We start from the raw sequence: 16,338 nt of genomic DNA, 5'->3' as shown, positions 1-16,338 counted from the left end.
CTGGATGTATGTAACACGATTTCCCTAGATTTCCTTTCCCCTCGATTTTCATCAAAGTGCTGTTTCAGCTTTGCCAGAGCTGGCCTTTATTATGAAGTGTTGAAAAGTTGAGAGGATATTAAAGGAAATCTAACGTACGTAAAAGAAAGTGGGGGAAGTGTTTAGTGGATCAGACGCTTAATGTAACCTCGAACTCTGGATCTTCCAGGGCCTGCTGGTGCTGAGGACAAGCTTGCAGGGGCATTTACCAATTTGCAGTCGCACAGAGTTTCTAAGTATCCTAAGTCTTAAACATGCACATTTCAAGCTCATTCATCAATCTGACACCCAGTTCAATTGCTGAGACTGTGCCTTCAAACCACAGCTGGGAGGGGGCAGAACTCGGTCATCCTGACAAGAGCCCTGGGCCATGCTACCACTCTACGGCTCCTGCAGTACAGCTGTGATGCAAAAAAGCTGGTATTAGTCTGTGAGATGGAACGACTTGAATACTCTCTCCAAACCCAACCAGAATTAGCTGATGTAGGGAGATAAGAGTGAGACTTTTTTTGTCCATAACACCCATGCCTAGAGAAATGAGACAGGAATTATCTGTAGTAAGTGGTATAGTGTATTGTCTCTGTACAGGGGAACAAGGAGAGAGCACTCTGTTAAACCTGTTACCCAACATGCTGATGTAGATGTTATATTCCCAGCAGAATTGGACTGCATGTATATGAGAGCATTCCCTATGTTTTTGCTGTGTTTCACTGATCAGTTATATTCTGCTGAAGTCCCCTTTGCAGTGTTTGCATGAATAAGAATGGACGAGGGGTTGCCATGGAAATCCAGCACGTGTTTAAAGGGTGTGACCTTCTAAACATTTGGTTTCTGTAAATGTTTAGAGAAACGGGAAAAATCTGAAGCCAGGTTTTAGATTGTGCTGATGCTATTCAAGAAGAATGTGTGTGACATCCTCTGAGTCACTGTGTGTTGTCACATTTGGGCTACTTGTTCTTGCTAGATGCTGCATTACAGAACCTCGCACCCTAACAGTCAGCAAAGCTAGACTTGCAAAGGTGAGGAAGAAATTAATACAATAATACTGGTGAGGAGGACATTTTAAATAATAATAATAAAAAAGGAACAGGACAGATGCACTGTGGAAGCAATTATAGTTATGGTGCTCTATAATTTTGGTAAGGCAATTTTTAGGCCGAAGCAAAGTATGTAGGGGTTGGTTGTGTGTTTTGTGGTCATTAAAAATCACCAGCACTTCAGTGCAGGTGCACTGGCTTGGCAACTCATGGATTTTAGTCCTGTAAGATGCTGAATTGAGTCACCTTGACACTCTCTTACTTCAACAGCTGAGAGCAGTCATCCTCTTTCAGGACTCATGAAAGAAAAGAAAAGGCAAAAGGAAATGTCTTTTAATTTTGTCCTGAATTTAGTTCAATCCATGCCCATGCTGATCTCTCTCAAAGAGAAGTTCAAAGGCACTTGTTGAGTTTCAGGACTGATACAGATGTGACTCCTGCTTTTGTCCCCAGGGCACCATGATGGTCTGGATCTCAAGAACAATGACTCTGATTTGGCATTCTTGGAGTGATGGTAGCGCCCACCATGGGTAAGCATCTTGAACTCGTAAGAGGTGAGCTGAACCTTTTGGCGCAGCTAGGAATCCCACCACTCGTTCCTGCCCAGGGCAGGGCATTGGACTTGATGATTTGCTCAGGTCCCTTCCGACCCTAGAAACTATGAAACCATGAATGTATTAAGATGTATGTAATGGTGGCGTTTTGTAGCCTATGGTTGCTAGAGTAGAGTAGCTGAACCTGGAATGTGTAGATCACTGCAGCCAAATTACCATGGCCCAGGCTGCGACGTACCCTCCCAGCTGCTTGTAAGCAGAAGGAATATTGTTTGCACCTGTTCCTCTTTGGGAATGGAGTACAGTAGGGAATGCAGGAGGATGCAGCATCTGTGAATTGCAGGAGCATTTTCCTGTTTAAAAGCAATGACAAAGAGTAACCATCACTTCAGCGAGAACATGCATACAGGTCTGAATGAACAAGTTCTAATGTGTCAAAGCAATCAAAATGCAGGCATAAAAATAACAAATATGTTATTTTTAAAAACTACCCAGGAGAACTTTTACATTCTTTTCTCCGATGCCTGATGAAGGGTATTTTGTGCCCAAAAGCTTGCAATTAAAGATTTTTTTTTGCAAAAATCTTGTTGGTCTAATAAACAATATCCTCTCTACTACGAGTCCGGATTGCCTTTTCCTCTAGACCAATACAGCTACAACATGGATACCTGGTATAAAAATAAAATCTTTCTTGGGCAATAGAAGAACAAAGGGGGAGAGCAACATTGTCTCCAAAGGCACTCAAGCATCCAGTTATGCCTCCACCCTTGCGGGTGAGAAATCCCCTTTCTTTGAAGTTCAGGTTACTAATCCCTATGTGCCTAGTGAGGAACTGCCCTACACAGAGCTCATCGCTGTTTGTTTAATTTGCTCAAGGCATTGCTCTATAACATCTGTGAATTGAGTGGCACCCCATTTCAAAAAAGTAACACAGTGCTTACCTCCTTGTAGGGGAGTTGGGTAGTGGGAAAGGGGAATGGTCAGGCAGGAACAGAACCTGCCCTTATCTCTTCAAACCTCTCTACAGCCTTCAAAGGATCTCATGGCAGGCCAGAGTGCCCTCATTGAGAATCACTGCTTTAAAGTAAAATGAAAGCAAAGCTTGAGGTGTTGGGTGTAGTCTGAGTGGTGGTGTTTTGGTGGATGGTATTTACAGGGCAGATGTGGGGAACAAATAGTTCACTCATGTCTTGGCTGATTGTCTCCCCGCATTCCATTCATCTCACAGGTCCTATGCACAAGTGCTCATCCACCTTAACAGGAAACGGAAGAACATCTCTCCCAGAGTACTTTATCTTGGTTAATGTTACAACAGGAAGCACTTATTCTGAGACAAGCTCCCCCACTAACGTTGACAGCAACATTATTTCAAGGACCTATTGCCAAGAAGGATTCCTAGGAAACTTGTTGTCCCTGCAAATCCACAGAGGGGGAAAAGAAATTCTGGCTTCCTTTCTCCATTCCACTGTGGGGAAAAAAAAAATAAGAAGAATAAAATCTGTCATTGACCTTTCCTTGTCTTTCATGTTACTTTATTTCTCAATACCATTTCTGGGCCTGTCTTCCCTGCTTTGGCATTGTTTCTGTCCCTGAGTCATCTACATCACCCACTGTATGCCAACAGGATTTCAGTCTGCTGAAGAAAGCAAACCACGCTTTGAACAGGGCAAGAGGACAGAGCAGAGAGACTGAAAATACCAGCTGCAACAAGGCAGCCAAATGCAGAATCCTTACCAGGATGGGACCTACTACTACTATCTATTATACCCTGTCCAGGGACCTGGTTCCAACACAATTCAGTTCTGTACTATTGATGAGGCCTCCTTGGAACTAGAATTAAAGCCAGGTTGTAAGATAGGACTTACCACTTACATGTCTTATAGTGTAGATAGGCTGATTTTAAAGCATCCTTCACATTCAAGCTGTGAACACAGGATGAAGCTGAACAAGAAGTAAGAGAATAATACCCCCAAGGCCAGGTTCTACATCCCCATGTATCTCTGTAATCTCATTCCTTTGTCCCATGAATCAAAGGATACCCCAATGTCCATCATTTCCTGCAAAGCACCTTTGTATAGAGCAGCAAAACCTGTTATACAGTAACAGCAGCTTCAGCTAGTTGCTTTCATCAATATCTACCACATCCATCTCAGTTCTCTATTAACCAGGGTAGCCTTACACTGAAACTTCTTTAGAGAAAGTATTTCCCGAAAGAAAATCTTAACCTCCTCCAGCAATGTTGTATGCTTGGAAATGACTGAAATAGGCTGCCTTGAAGTTTTACTTTGACTGCTAAGGAAAAACACATGGAAATTGTTTCCGCTCTCAGAAAAATGTGTTTCAAAACTCTTGTGTAACAGCTAGATTTCCTTCTCTGTTCATTGTTAATCTGTAGGCGGCAACAGCTCCTTGGACCTTGGAGTGAGGACCAGTTCTTTTTTTTTTTATATACTAGTACCGCTCCCATTACAAAAAGACTCTGTGATCCAAGAATGGGACTATTGCATGCTACTACATGAATAAAAACCCTTATCCCTTAGGAAGGGTTATGTAAAGTCTAGTGAATTTAAACAAACTGGGCACATCCAGATGAGCGTGGATGTTTGGTTCCCCAGAGACAAGTAGCAGCAGCACAAGGTGTGCCACCACTACTTGTCCCCAGGGAACACCCATGGCACATGCACTTTGGTGCACAGCAAGTTACACCGGGTGGAGTAGGGGAGGCTGGGGCCAGCACTGGGCTGGTCCCAGCAGCCTTACCTGCAGTCCTGGGGGCCTCCCAGGCCTGCAGCAGTGGTGATTTGCCATGGAGCCTGGCCAGCAGCCGCAGTGCAACTCTGGGTGGCCCAGCTCTGCTTTTTTCATTTTCCACAGGATATCCAGGAGTCAAAAAAACCCACAGAATAAAAAGCAGAGCAGTGCATGGAGGGGCAATGCTCCCTTGCAGCACAGAGAACATCTAAATGTGTGGTATGTGGTGCCACAGACGTGTTGGCAGTGCCACATACCACACGACCGCGCTCGTCTGGACACAGCCATTAAGTGTAACTCAGTGTGGAGATTCTATATTCAGATTAAAATTAACTTTGCATAGATCCATTATAGGACTTCAATGCCACAGTTGAGTTGTGCTAGAGATGAAAGCACAATCCATAATTCTGTGGACATAGCTGGCATGGAGGAGCTGAGGCTTGTAGAGGATTGTAGCAGTGTTTTATAGAAGATGCATCTCTCCCCCCAGCACTAAACTGGGATTAATTTTACCAGCATGCACATTTGCTGACACCTGTCATCTGCATACAACTCAGTTGCTCCAGCTTTTTCCAGGTGAAGTGAATTTTGAAAGGTGAGTTATTCGAACAAAGCTTAATGATGGGTGGGTGAGTGCGTGCATGTGTGCAGCCTGAGGAAGGCCATTTATTTTATAAGTGATTAGCAATTTTTAATTTTTTTAATTGAAGTTGTGTGAGGGGTGGGGTAGTAAGCGTGCTTGACAGTGGTCAATAGTCTAGAGCAGTGATTCCCAACCAGGGTTCTGCAGCACTGGGGTGCCATAGGATGCTATGCAATATTAGCACTGTTAAGTGTGCATAACCCCTACACATGATTCACAAGATAAGCCCAGAGATTTCAAATAGGAGTCCAGAGTGTCAAAACCACTCTGACCTGTTGTGGTCTTTCTGAGTTTTTTGTAACAGAAGGGTTATTTTTTCTGTAGTCAAAAAATAATTTTACAACTCAAAGCTGGCATTTTCCAAGGGGTGCCTTGAGGCTAGAGTACTTAGTCTGGAAACTAAGAAATGATTGTGCCCAAACCTTTTTCAGTTCAGCTAAAGAGTAATACAAATTGTTTGCTGGGATGAGAGTCCCTGGATTTTTTTGTACTAACTAGTAAGGTTTGATAATAATACAGTACCAACTTGACCAGGTGGAAAATTGGATCTTATTTTTTAACTTTATTAATTAATCCAATTTATTAGGTAACAAATTTACCATTTAAAGATTCAGCCAGTCCCCTAAGGTGTGCATAAAGACAAATATTTATCTTCCATCAATAGTGCTCCCTTAGCCTAAGTCAATGTCCACAAATGAGACAATGTCCACTAAGTCTTACCCACTTCTCTTCCCTTCCTTTCTGTCCACAAAATTTCATTAACATTTCATACTCCATATCAAGCTTCTGTGTTTCTTTCTCTCTGTGTGTTAACCTGCTTTGTGATTCACCTTCCTCTTTTTCCTCAGTACTCTGACTATAATACAAGGCTCACTAATCTATGCATCTCTGCTTCCAGATTTTTGAATGCACTACAAATTTATTCTTAACTTTGCTCATAGAACTTGTACTCTCCTTCAGTATTCAAAACAAGTTTCTCAGACTTTGTCTTGGAGGCAGGAGATTATTTTTCATCATATTCTAAATCTAAAATATTCCACCAGTTTTCAAAGCAAGCATCTTTTTTCTCCATAGAACAATGACTTCATAAGATACCTTTTCATTACTAAACTTTATGAAACCCTTCAGGCTAAGATAGTCAAAAAGCCTGAGGCTAAATCGATTCAGTCTTTGCAAGATAGTTTGAAATGCAGAGATTAAACTGAGAAATAACTGGATAAACATTCATTTTTGATTCAGGAAATGGAGCCACATGCCTGCAATGGTTCAGGCCAGAAGCCAGGGGACACTAGAGCACGGATCTGGCACATAGCCAGCATGAGCTGTGTGTTTGCTTCCTTTTCCTGCTGCCCCTGAGGTCTTTGGGATTTGCAGTCCACAATCACAGCAGCAGGACTCTGCTGGGTTGCTTATCATTCACTTCCGAGTCTGCTCCAATATACTGGATCTCCGGCGTGTCACAGCACAAAAAAGTATATGTATAAATGCCCTTAGTCCCTAGCCTCAATGGTTTTAGGAGTGTCATTTTAATTCTAGCAACAACTGGAATTGTAATTCTTGCAACTCTAAAAAATGAGTGAGCAATTCCCTATGACTTCTCAGGAAGGTTCATTATAAACAGTAAGGAGTGGTCTGATAGCTGGTATTCTGTTGTTTCCCTTAGCAAATCTCCCACTTTTTTCAAATAACTTTTTATAGATTTTTTTTTCAAATAACTTTCTGTATATTGTCATGCAAGTGGATATGTGAGGACCATTTTTCCAGATTGTTTCCCGTTCTTCATCACCAATTTCTCATTCAGTGTGCATTAAAGGTAAGCATTTGTAAGAGGAAAGTAACATCTCATATATTATAAAGTATACCATGTGTGCTGGCCTTCTGTTCAGCCTGTGTGTATAGCTGAGATTTAATGTATGTGATTTATGTCCATTAATCATAAACAATTTTTTGTCCTCTACATGGCAATTTAAAATTCCTTTTATATGACACAGACAATAGGCCTGTATGTTTCATAGATATGACCAATATCTTCTTGAATTCTGTCACATTTCTCCTGAGATTTACTTTTCTTTGATGATGTGTTGAAAAATGCCTTGATTGCTGGGAGTGGGGAAACAGAATTTTAATGTCTATTGTGGTATATTGTTTTCTTCAAAAGATTTAAATATATTGTCTTCAAATAATTGCCCAGTTGCTATAACTCTGGTAGGCTGAATCTCATTTTTAATTTTGCAGCTGCTGTTGACTTTTTCCTCCTGTGATATCCAGAAATAGTTCTTTTCCTCAGCTGCCCTTCCTATAGCTGGACAGTCAACATCCCTGACAGTCTCCAATTTCATGGTATCTGTAACTCATTTACATCTCTCTTAGTAGTTATATCTGTCATTTTGGGGCACCCTATATATAGCCTGGTCTATACTACATAGTTTTGCCAGCAGAAGTATGAATGCAACTCTCAACTTTCTCTACTTCCCTATGATAGCAGAAACCCTCATTTCTGCCTTCAGGGCTCTCTGAACAAAAGGTGGATTCTGCTGAATGCTTTTTAACAACTAGCCTACCCAGGACGCACTTTGTGGCCTGGCAGGGCTGATGAAGATGAGTCATGTAGTTGTGCACCTGCTGCTGGAACCTCTGGAAACAGCCTGGTATAGATAAGGCTTCTGCCTAAGGACTTCTCCACATAATTACACTAGTCCAAACCCCCAGTGTAAAATAGTTTCCAGATTTCCTTAATCTAGCCGTATCATGATAACTAATACCAAGAGCTTCTCAACTTGCCCTTACTCTGCTATTGTCTGCAAAACAGGGTGTGTGGCACTCGGGTTATTAACAGCCTACCCTAACCTCCTAGATTTCTGATGACACATGATTAATTGCAAGGATGTCCTTCCTCTTGCTAATGTTTGAATCAATTAAAATGTTTGTTAGAGCTGTATTAAAAAATCACGCTACTGCTAAATGGCCCGTGTTGCCATGGGCATGATGTAGTGGTAGGATCACATTCAGTTTCTCCTTGTGTTCTTTCTCTGGCCAGCAGTGGCTAGGAACAGCATGTCTTGCTCTCTGGCTCTTGTCGTTATGTGGAAAAGGACTGCCCGCAACAGAGGGCCTTCAAAGATGGAGATGTAAACTAGTAAAATGAGAGAGAGTTAGCCGTGTTAGTCTGAAGTCAGGCAGAATGCAGGGCAGGGTGGTACCATTCACACAGCACCTATGAAAACTCATGTATTTCTGGGTGAGTTAGCCTCTAAGGTGCTACCCTGACCTACTAAAATACTGAAAAGGACAACAGAAAAACTCTAAAAGTTTAAACAAAAGACAAAATAAAAATGCAGGAGGAGTTTGAAAGTGGCAGGGAAAGAAGAAAAAAGAGGAAGAAAGAGACTTTTAGTGTGAGTTGCTTATAGGATCTCGTCTGTCTTCCTAAACTTATTGGCATTACCTACTAGTAACTGTTGACCAGTAGTTACTCAGATGCAGGGGATTTTAAGTTTGAGAGCAAAGTCAAACAGATATAAGGCTTGAGTTCTTGGTGTGGGGGAAAAAACAACTGATTTTATGAACTGGCTGGCATCCGGTTGCCTCCAAACCTGAGCAGGAAAAAATAGCTCTTCCTTCCAGCTGTTTAATCTAATCTAGACCCCAAACCATAGGACTAGGAAAGAGCCTTTCTGCCTCTAACCCATAAAATTGAATAGGGGTAGGCTCATCCGGGGTTAACACCAAAGCAAAATAAATGTATTGTTGTTTAGGTGAGGAGGAGTGGGGAGGGAGTAGGTACAGGGGGAAATAATTTAAGGGAGAGAGACTCTTCATCATCCCAGTGTCCCTATCAAGGTGGATAAACTCTTCCTACAACATCCTTTCATATGAGAGACTACTTTGTTCTGTTGATCAAGATCAGCACAGAAGTTTATGCAGTTTAAGAATAACACTGCACATAATTTACTATCCTCACCATCCTCAGTACCATCAGGTTATTCAGTGACCTCAACTCCCTGTGACTGTAAGGGGATTGACTGAGAGTGACGCTTCTGGGGAAGAAGCCACTAAAACAAAACAATTTCACTAGAGTCACCAGTGCTCTGTCCATTTCTTTCCAATAACAGCTGTAAGTGGGGGGCTTTGTTTTATCTAAACTCTTCTAGAAAAGTAAGCATTACTAAGATTACTGAGAAATTGGTGGTATAAACAGACATACAAGTTTGACAGCTAACATAACCGTATGTTTGGCAGCAGAGAGGAATGGGCAGGTGTTCTTCTGGCTTGCTGTCACACTGGAAGCATTTCAACTGCCATCACCCATGTTTTTTAGCCTGGAAGCTGTTGGCAGTTGAATGTCAAATTTGAATTATGTTGACACTTTCTTCTTGCAGAGGCTTGCCCTTGCAGGAATAGATTCAGTAGACCTGACCACAAAAACATTTTTTTGCAACAACTTCCAAGGTGTTTCACACTTGTCTTTTTTTTATTTGCAGTAAAACAAAACTCTTTGAACATTTTCATCAAGGGAATTATGTCAAAAGTGCATGTGTGTGCGCATATGTATAACCTGACCAGGTCGCTTGGCATGTGAAAGACCCAAGTTCAAATCCCTGTTCTTCCTGATTCTGAGCCAGTTTCTTTGTCTCAGATTATTCTCATTCACGTGACCATATCTCAGTTATAGCCACTTGGAAAGAGTTGTATTCCTAACCCCACCCCAACCCTCCACCTAGGAACCTAAAACTTATCCAACAAAGACACTATATCTCTGTGAAAAAATTCAACTTCAACACAAATATATGCTGACAACATGCAACTCCAATCATAAAAATTTCCATCAACTTTCAAATACAATCTTGGATTATAATGGTTTTGTAGAGGTAACCTAGTTTACAAGGGCAAACCAAGACACAGCATCTTGTATTTGCAGGTCCATTGGAAGCAAGTACCCCAAAACATGCAAGTGTTGGCCACAACTTTTATGAAATGTATTGATATAGCCCCTCCTGAATAGCTTTAAGCCAAAGGGCTTCCTCTACTTCCCAACATAATTCATTTGTAGAAGGGGGCTGTGGTAGATATCCCTGTCCTCATGTGGAAGTGGATCTTCCTGATTCACAGTAGTCCTGGCAATATTAGAAATTGCAATTGGTTTCTTCCTTTGCCAGCAGGAGCCAGTCAAGCCAACAGGCTTTATTTGGGAAAGGGGAAGGTGCTGGGCAGAGGGGTTGGTTGAAAAAAACCCAAACCAACCCTCTATTGATTGATTATAACTCTGCTGCTGACTTCTATTCCTCTAGGGAAGAAGGATGAGAGTTTGCAGTTAAAGCACAAGGTCGGGAGTCAAAAGAGTTTGTATTCCTTTCCCAACTCATAGAAAATGCCTGCAGCTTTGGTCAAGTCACTAAGCCTGTTTTGACTCAGCCTCCTCATCTGTGTAATGATATCATAACACTTCCTTGTCTCAAAAGGATGTTGCAAGATTGAATTTAATTAGTGTCTGTCAAGCTTGTTGAAGTCCTATGATGGCAGCTGTCATACTCATGAAAATTATCATCATTTATGCTTCTGCCTCTGCACTGAATCAGCTGAAGCTGCACCTCCTAAAGTCATGAAAAATCTGTGGAAAGGATGCACAGAAATTGTTTATTTCTTTCTCCAGGGTCTGGTACAAAGGGGTGCTGGTCTAGACCTTTATTATTTATATAAAACAAATAATGAGAGGGAGGCCAGCATGAGAGGTGGATGGGCCCACTAAAGGAATATAAAGAAGAGCAGAGAAGTGCTATTTACCTAATTAAATGGGTCTGGCTTGAATATATCACCTTAACTGTTGATCGATCTCTCCCTCTCCCCCCCCCTCTCTCTCTCTCTCTCTCTCTCTCTCTCTCTCTCTCTCAATATCTCTACTTGTTGCTCTGTTTTCAGCCAGAAAGGAAGAGAACCTAACCTTGCAGATCAGGCAGCAGTCGCTCAGGTATTGCAGGGGCGGGGTTTAACTGCAAAAGCAAAAAAATCAAATCATTAGAATTTTATATAGAACAGCATTAAATATGAAACAGTGTTAACACCAGTCACTCTTCAAGAGAACTGGAGAATGTTTCATCTGCTACAACAAGAAATCATGTTATCATTATAAAGACATTCGTCAGTTCTACCACATCCCTATGCAGACAGAATGCATTTAGATGCATGTCTGTGTCCAAAGCAACAGACACACAAGCAATCTTGTAAACAGGATGAGAGAAAGAAAAGATTGCACAAATGCTCTGCGACTTATACTGGTTCTCCAAGTCAAGTTTCTCCCTTATGTGCAGAACAGGCCCTTGCTGTCTCAAAGGCAGCCTCTCCTGTCATTGAGTTTAATGGCTACAAGTCAGTATTTTACCCATTATGTTTGGCAGACCTTGGATATATTTTAGGGGAAGCCAGAGGGTCCATGGGCAAGCCCAAATCTTTGAAATATCCTTCCCAACGGAGATCTGGAAGAATCCTTCTCTCAACATCTTCAAGTCATTGTGAAAGTCTCACCTAAGCCACCTGTGATGACCCAACCAAAGCAACAGAGAACTTGGCAGCAGGCTCCAAAGGAAGTAGCCAACCAAAAATTAAGGACCAGGTTGTTCTTTTTGGGGGCAGATACTACTGGTCTGCCCTTGTACAAAAATCAAATGCCAGGTAACAGGCACATTAGATAGAGACTGGCCTGTGTTCACAAAGAACTTTTTTTTTTTTTGCAGGCCACATTCTGTTCACTGAATAAATGATACTACCTCATTTTTTTTCCAGCAATAGGAAATGAGTGGGTGGATTTTTCTGCAACAGTAGCTCTACAGTGATGACATAGCCTCCTCTTGGCTTTGGTTACCTCCAAGTTACTGTTGTTGTTGTTGTTGTAGTAGTAGAGGGGAAGGGGGAGGCTCATGGTGTGTATGTGGGTGTGTGCGCAAGTGTGCAAACTACTTTTAATGCTCACTTGTACAAGATGGAATTACTTCAAGCTCAAACTTCATAAAATATAATCACGTGAAAGGTAGAAAACCTTCTTTTTACTCATTTGCTGATTTTTTTTTTTACCGTGTATGCCCCAGTGGTTTTCTGTTGTTCTATACCCACTAGAGGTCATTAGAGGTACACTTGAAATAACAGGAACTGGCAAGTAAGCTGTTTATCTATTCCTATGAATATACTTGTATCTTAAGCATGTTTCTTGCTACAAGGAGCAGTCTTGTTACTTAATTCATCCTCACTTTATACTAGATCTAGGAAGTCTAATGTTCTGATGTGTTTTGTGTGAGAAGATCAGTCCAAGTTTACAGTTAGTTTTCTTAATGAACAGCATAGGGACCTGTCTCCTTAGATAAGCAGAAAGGCCATACACCTCGTTTGAAAAATAAACACAGACTAGGGCATGGGTCAGCAACTCCTAGCACGTATGCCAGAGCTTGGCATGTGAGGCCATTTTGCTTGGCCCACCACAACTGGCCCAGGCTCCAGGCAGCTGCTTCTGGCCCTGGAGCCCCAGCTGGTTGGAGGGTGCAAGCGGCCCGGGCCCTGTGGCAGGCAGCCACTGCCCAGAGCCAGAGTTAGCTGTGGCATGCAGCTGGGAGACTGCAAACAGCTGCACTGGGGTCCGGAGCCCCAGCATGAGCTCCATGGTGGTGTCGGCTGCATGCACACCTCAGGGTGAATGGCAGGGAGGGGGGTGGAGGAACACGAAGCTGGCCCCTCCCTCAATGTCCACCTGGAGGTGCATGTGCACCCACCACCAGCAACGAGGATCGGGCACCTTGTGGCTCCCCCGCCATCTGCCCCCTGGCATGTCAAATCGAGGCGTAAGTCAAGACTGGGGTGTTTTTGGTGCTCTGATCAAAAAGGTGGCCAACCACTGGAGCATGGGAACAGAAAATGAGCAAGGAGATTTATGCTACATGTTCTCCAGCTTCTGGAAAGACCTCCCTATATTTGAGTGTGGCTTTTAAGTGTTTAAGATCAACATTTGTTCAAGCTGTTTAAAAGCAAACTCAATAGTTGAGTGGAGTGAAAAAAACAACAGCAGAACACATGTCTTAAGTGGAGGAGTTCTCCAACAAGGCTTTGTAAAGACTTCTAAATGCTGCTTACAAAACTACCCCAGCTATGTTTAAACACTTGTATGAGGAAAACTCAGCTGAGGAAGCTGTTGCCTAGACATTGTTTTTCTCCTTTTCAAGCTTGCCCAGGAAGACGGCAAACTTTACTCTTTCATTAACTAAATGTCCAAAAGAGGCAACAAAGTTCAGCTGTCTGAGCACACAGCTATGAGCAAAGATCATTCAAGTTTCCCTGATTCTGGGTTTATGACAGATATTGTGTGACTAGCAAAGGCAAGCCATTTTCCAAAACATCAGTTTTGGGGTGTCTGACTGGGGAAAAAAAATCTCCTTCTCCCCCTGCCACCTCTCAGAGATGCTGAACATGCACAGTCTCCTTGATGTCCCCTGGAGCAGTGGTTCTCCACCTTTTTTTGACTCAAGGCCCCCCTTCCTCCTGTCCTGACCCTGCCAGTGCCCCTCACTCTTGATCCGCTACCCCCCTCTCCCCAGGCCTCAGCCCCACAGTGTGTAGAGCACAGGGTAGGTATGCAAATGGTCCTCCCACCACCACTATTTCTGTGCAGTAGTGCCAGTTACTGCACATTTAGTTAGTACCTAATATTAGAGGTACTAAAGTTAATGTGCAGTAACAACAGTGCATTAATGCACGTGCAGACACGGCCACTGGCATCTAATATTAGTGGCCACCTGTCTCTCCACTCTTGAAAATATTGGCCTCAACACTCCATATCATGTTCCTTTTCTGGGAGATTAAGAAAACAGATGTGATTGTAAGGGTTCTTCACTGAGCACCGGTCCATACTGAGATGTGACGAGACATAGTCCCTATTGCAGGAAATTTACAGTTTAGTCTGAATACATACTATAGTGTTTAAAATTATCTGTCAGGTTCTGGAAGAAGTTGGAGGTGTTGTAGGAGAGTTTTAAGTATCAGCTTGAAGTGGTATGAGGATCTGAAGTGCCACATAACTGTTCATTGTAATTGTCATTACCACATTAAAGAGAAAAGATTGCAAATAAATATAGTGATGTATACAACTGTGTTGTTGTGATGTGGTCTTGGGTATGCTATATCTTTAAGCGAAATTGGGCCCAGTAGGCCCAACTAGCCTGCTGGGCAGCAATGCTGTAGGTCTGTTTGAGATGGCTCTTGCAAAGTAGATACCACACTAAGCACTCACTCTTATGAAGTCTTATATTTCTAGCTTTTAATTAATATGAAATAAGTCATCCAGACAGAAATGTGAGCATTGCACTTTGGTACGGAAGATATGACAAGTATCACCACATAATACTGCTATATCACGAACAGGTTTACCAGTAAATTGTTGCTGTGTATTCAAATCTACTGCACTGCCTGAGCTTACAATGCTGTGTTCTGGGAAAATGTGGGTAGTTATCCCATAGTGACTCATTAAGTGGCAGAGGCAAAACAAAGCTACCTTAACTTTTGAGCGCCTACTTCAATTACCTATATGAGCCACTGCAAAGGTGCAGAAACAAGAGAGCATAATCTATTCTGGTCCTGTTCCCTCCTAACTCAGATATACTTTCTCTGCCTCAGGAAGCCCCTATCCCTTTGGGGCCTGCTGTGAAGGTCCTGTTAAGCTGGTGGGTATAGCTGTATGCCTAGCACAAGCATTCTTGCTGAGGTATGAGAATACCTCACAAGAGAGGATGCCCCAGCCCAACCCTAGGCAATAATCAATCAGACCTAGAACCCCTGAAGGACAGGAGCACACCGCAAAATTAAAGTATTGTGATCTGGTTACAGGAGGACAATTGTGACCTAAGCCATGGGCAGACCTTGGATTAGACTCATTAAGGCCCCTATGCAGTGTAAGTGCTTTGCTGAACAGGAATATGCTATTGCTATGCTGTTTCTGGCAACATACAAGGCATTTTTTACGTTGCTTCTCAAAGAGAGTGGAGAGTGTGCTTCTTTGTCCCATCCTTTTGGGTCCAGTAGACAACACTCCTTCATTTAGTTGATGGCTATAGACCTACTGGTGCTGAAGAACCTCCGTAAAACATTTTGAAAAGGAGATCAACGGTGGATGGAGCATCTTTTGCCACACTGTTTTATGTGCTGACTTTAAATTATTCCACGCAGTTCACAGAGCTGCCTTATTAAGTAAGAGGGAGCCAACCTGAAAAGCAGCTCAGGTAGACATGTGGGGACTTTCACAGCATGGTGATGTTATTCAGTAACAGAAGAAAGACGCTTCTTTCAGACTGATAAAGGTCTCCAGCAGATAAACAAAGGAAGATCTGAAGACTGTAGGGAAGGAGGACTCCAAGACAAATGAAACATGACTTAACAAGAGCCGAGGTCTGCATGATAAAGGCATTCTAGAGAAAGAGTCTCGTCTTTTTCTGGGCCCCAGTCACTTGACATGGGTCAAGGTTTCATCACATGACAAGGGTCTGTATCCATTAACTTGAGTGACTAGCTCCAGGATTGTGTATGTAAACTGAGCAAAGTGCTCAGTTAGTGAAAATTCCCTGCCTCTTCTTCCTGCACAAAATTGGCATACGTGAGTTCCACGGAAAGACAAAAGTGGGTTTGGACGGGGAATGAAATATATATCCTGCTCTCACATGCCAATGATCTCTGTAGAATCCACATTGCCAAAGATTTTATGGTGGGTAAGAGCTCTCACCTGGGCCTTACCTTGGGGATGCCCCTGCATTGAATCTGTATATCTGAGCTAGTTTAAACTCATACCGTAAACAAACGGAGATAGTGTGACACCACTGGCCCTTCTCTGCAGAAGGCAGGTAGGTCTGTGCGAAGCAGCTTGTATTCAATTTGGATTCGGCCAATTCGGGAGACAGTGATTCGATTCAGTGATTTGAATCACTGTCTTGAATCAATTCAGGCATCTGCGAATCACATAGGCCCATCCCCAGCACTTTGAAAAAAAAAAAAAAGCTCCAACTCGCCAGGTGCTGTTGGGCGGGGCGATCCCCACTGCCCCATGCTGCATGGGGGGCTCTGCACGAGTCCCCCACCCCACTGAGGACCATGCCCCTCATGGCTGCCCTGCCCACCACAGCTCCGGCCCTTTAAGGAAAAAAAACCCAAAAAACCCCCAGACTCATCAGTTCCTACCTGGCAGGGGCAATCCCTGCTGCCCCCGGCTGCCCTATGCCATGTGGGGGGCTCTTCCATGAGCCCTCTGAAGCCCTGAGGCTGCTGCAGGAGCTGGTGATTTCAGGGGGGGGGG

At 42.9% G+C, this 16,338-nt stretch overlaps 1 long non-coding RNA gene across 1 annotated transcript; it reads left to right on the top strand.

Annotated features, from left to right (window-relative positions):
* Nucleotides 1-1,006: 1,006 nt before the first annotated feature.
* On the top strand, nucleotides 1,007-3,187 carry LOC112549386. Its single transcript, XR_003092790.1, has 3 exons — nucleotides 1,007-1,058; nucleotides 1,530-1,606; nucleotides 2,859-3,187. It is a non-coding gene; the product is annotated as an uncharacterized LOC112549386 (long non-coding RNA).
* The last annotated feature ends 13,151 nt before the right edge of the window (nucleotides 3,188-16,338 follow it).

The sequence above is a fragment of the Alligator sinensis genome, unplaced genomic scaffold (genome assembly GCF_000455745.1).
Source record: "Alligator sinensis unplaced genomic scaffold, ASM45574v1 scaffold240_1, whole genome shotgun sequence".
NCBI classification, from domain to species: Eukaryota; Metazoa; Chordata; order Crocodylia; family Alligatoridae; genus Alligator; species Alligator sinensis.
Note: the sequence above shows the minus strand (reverse complement) of the source record. Positions and strands in the feature narration are given on the sequence as shown.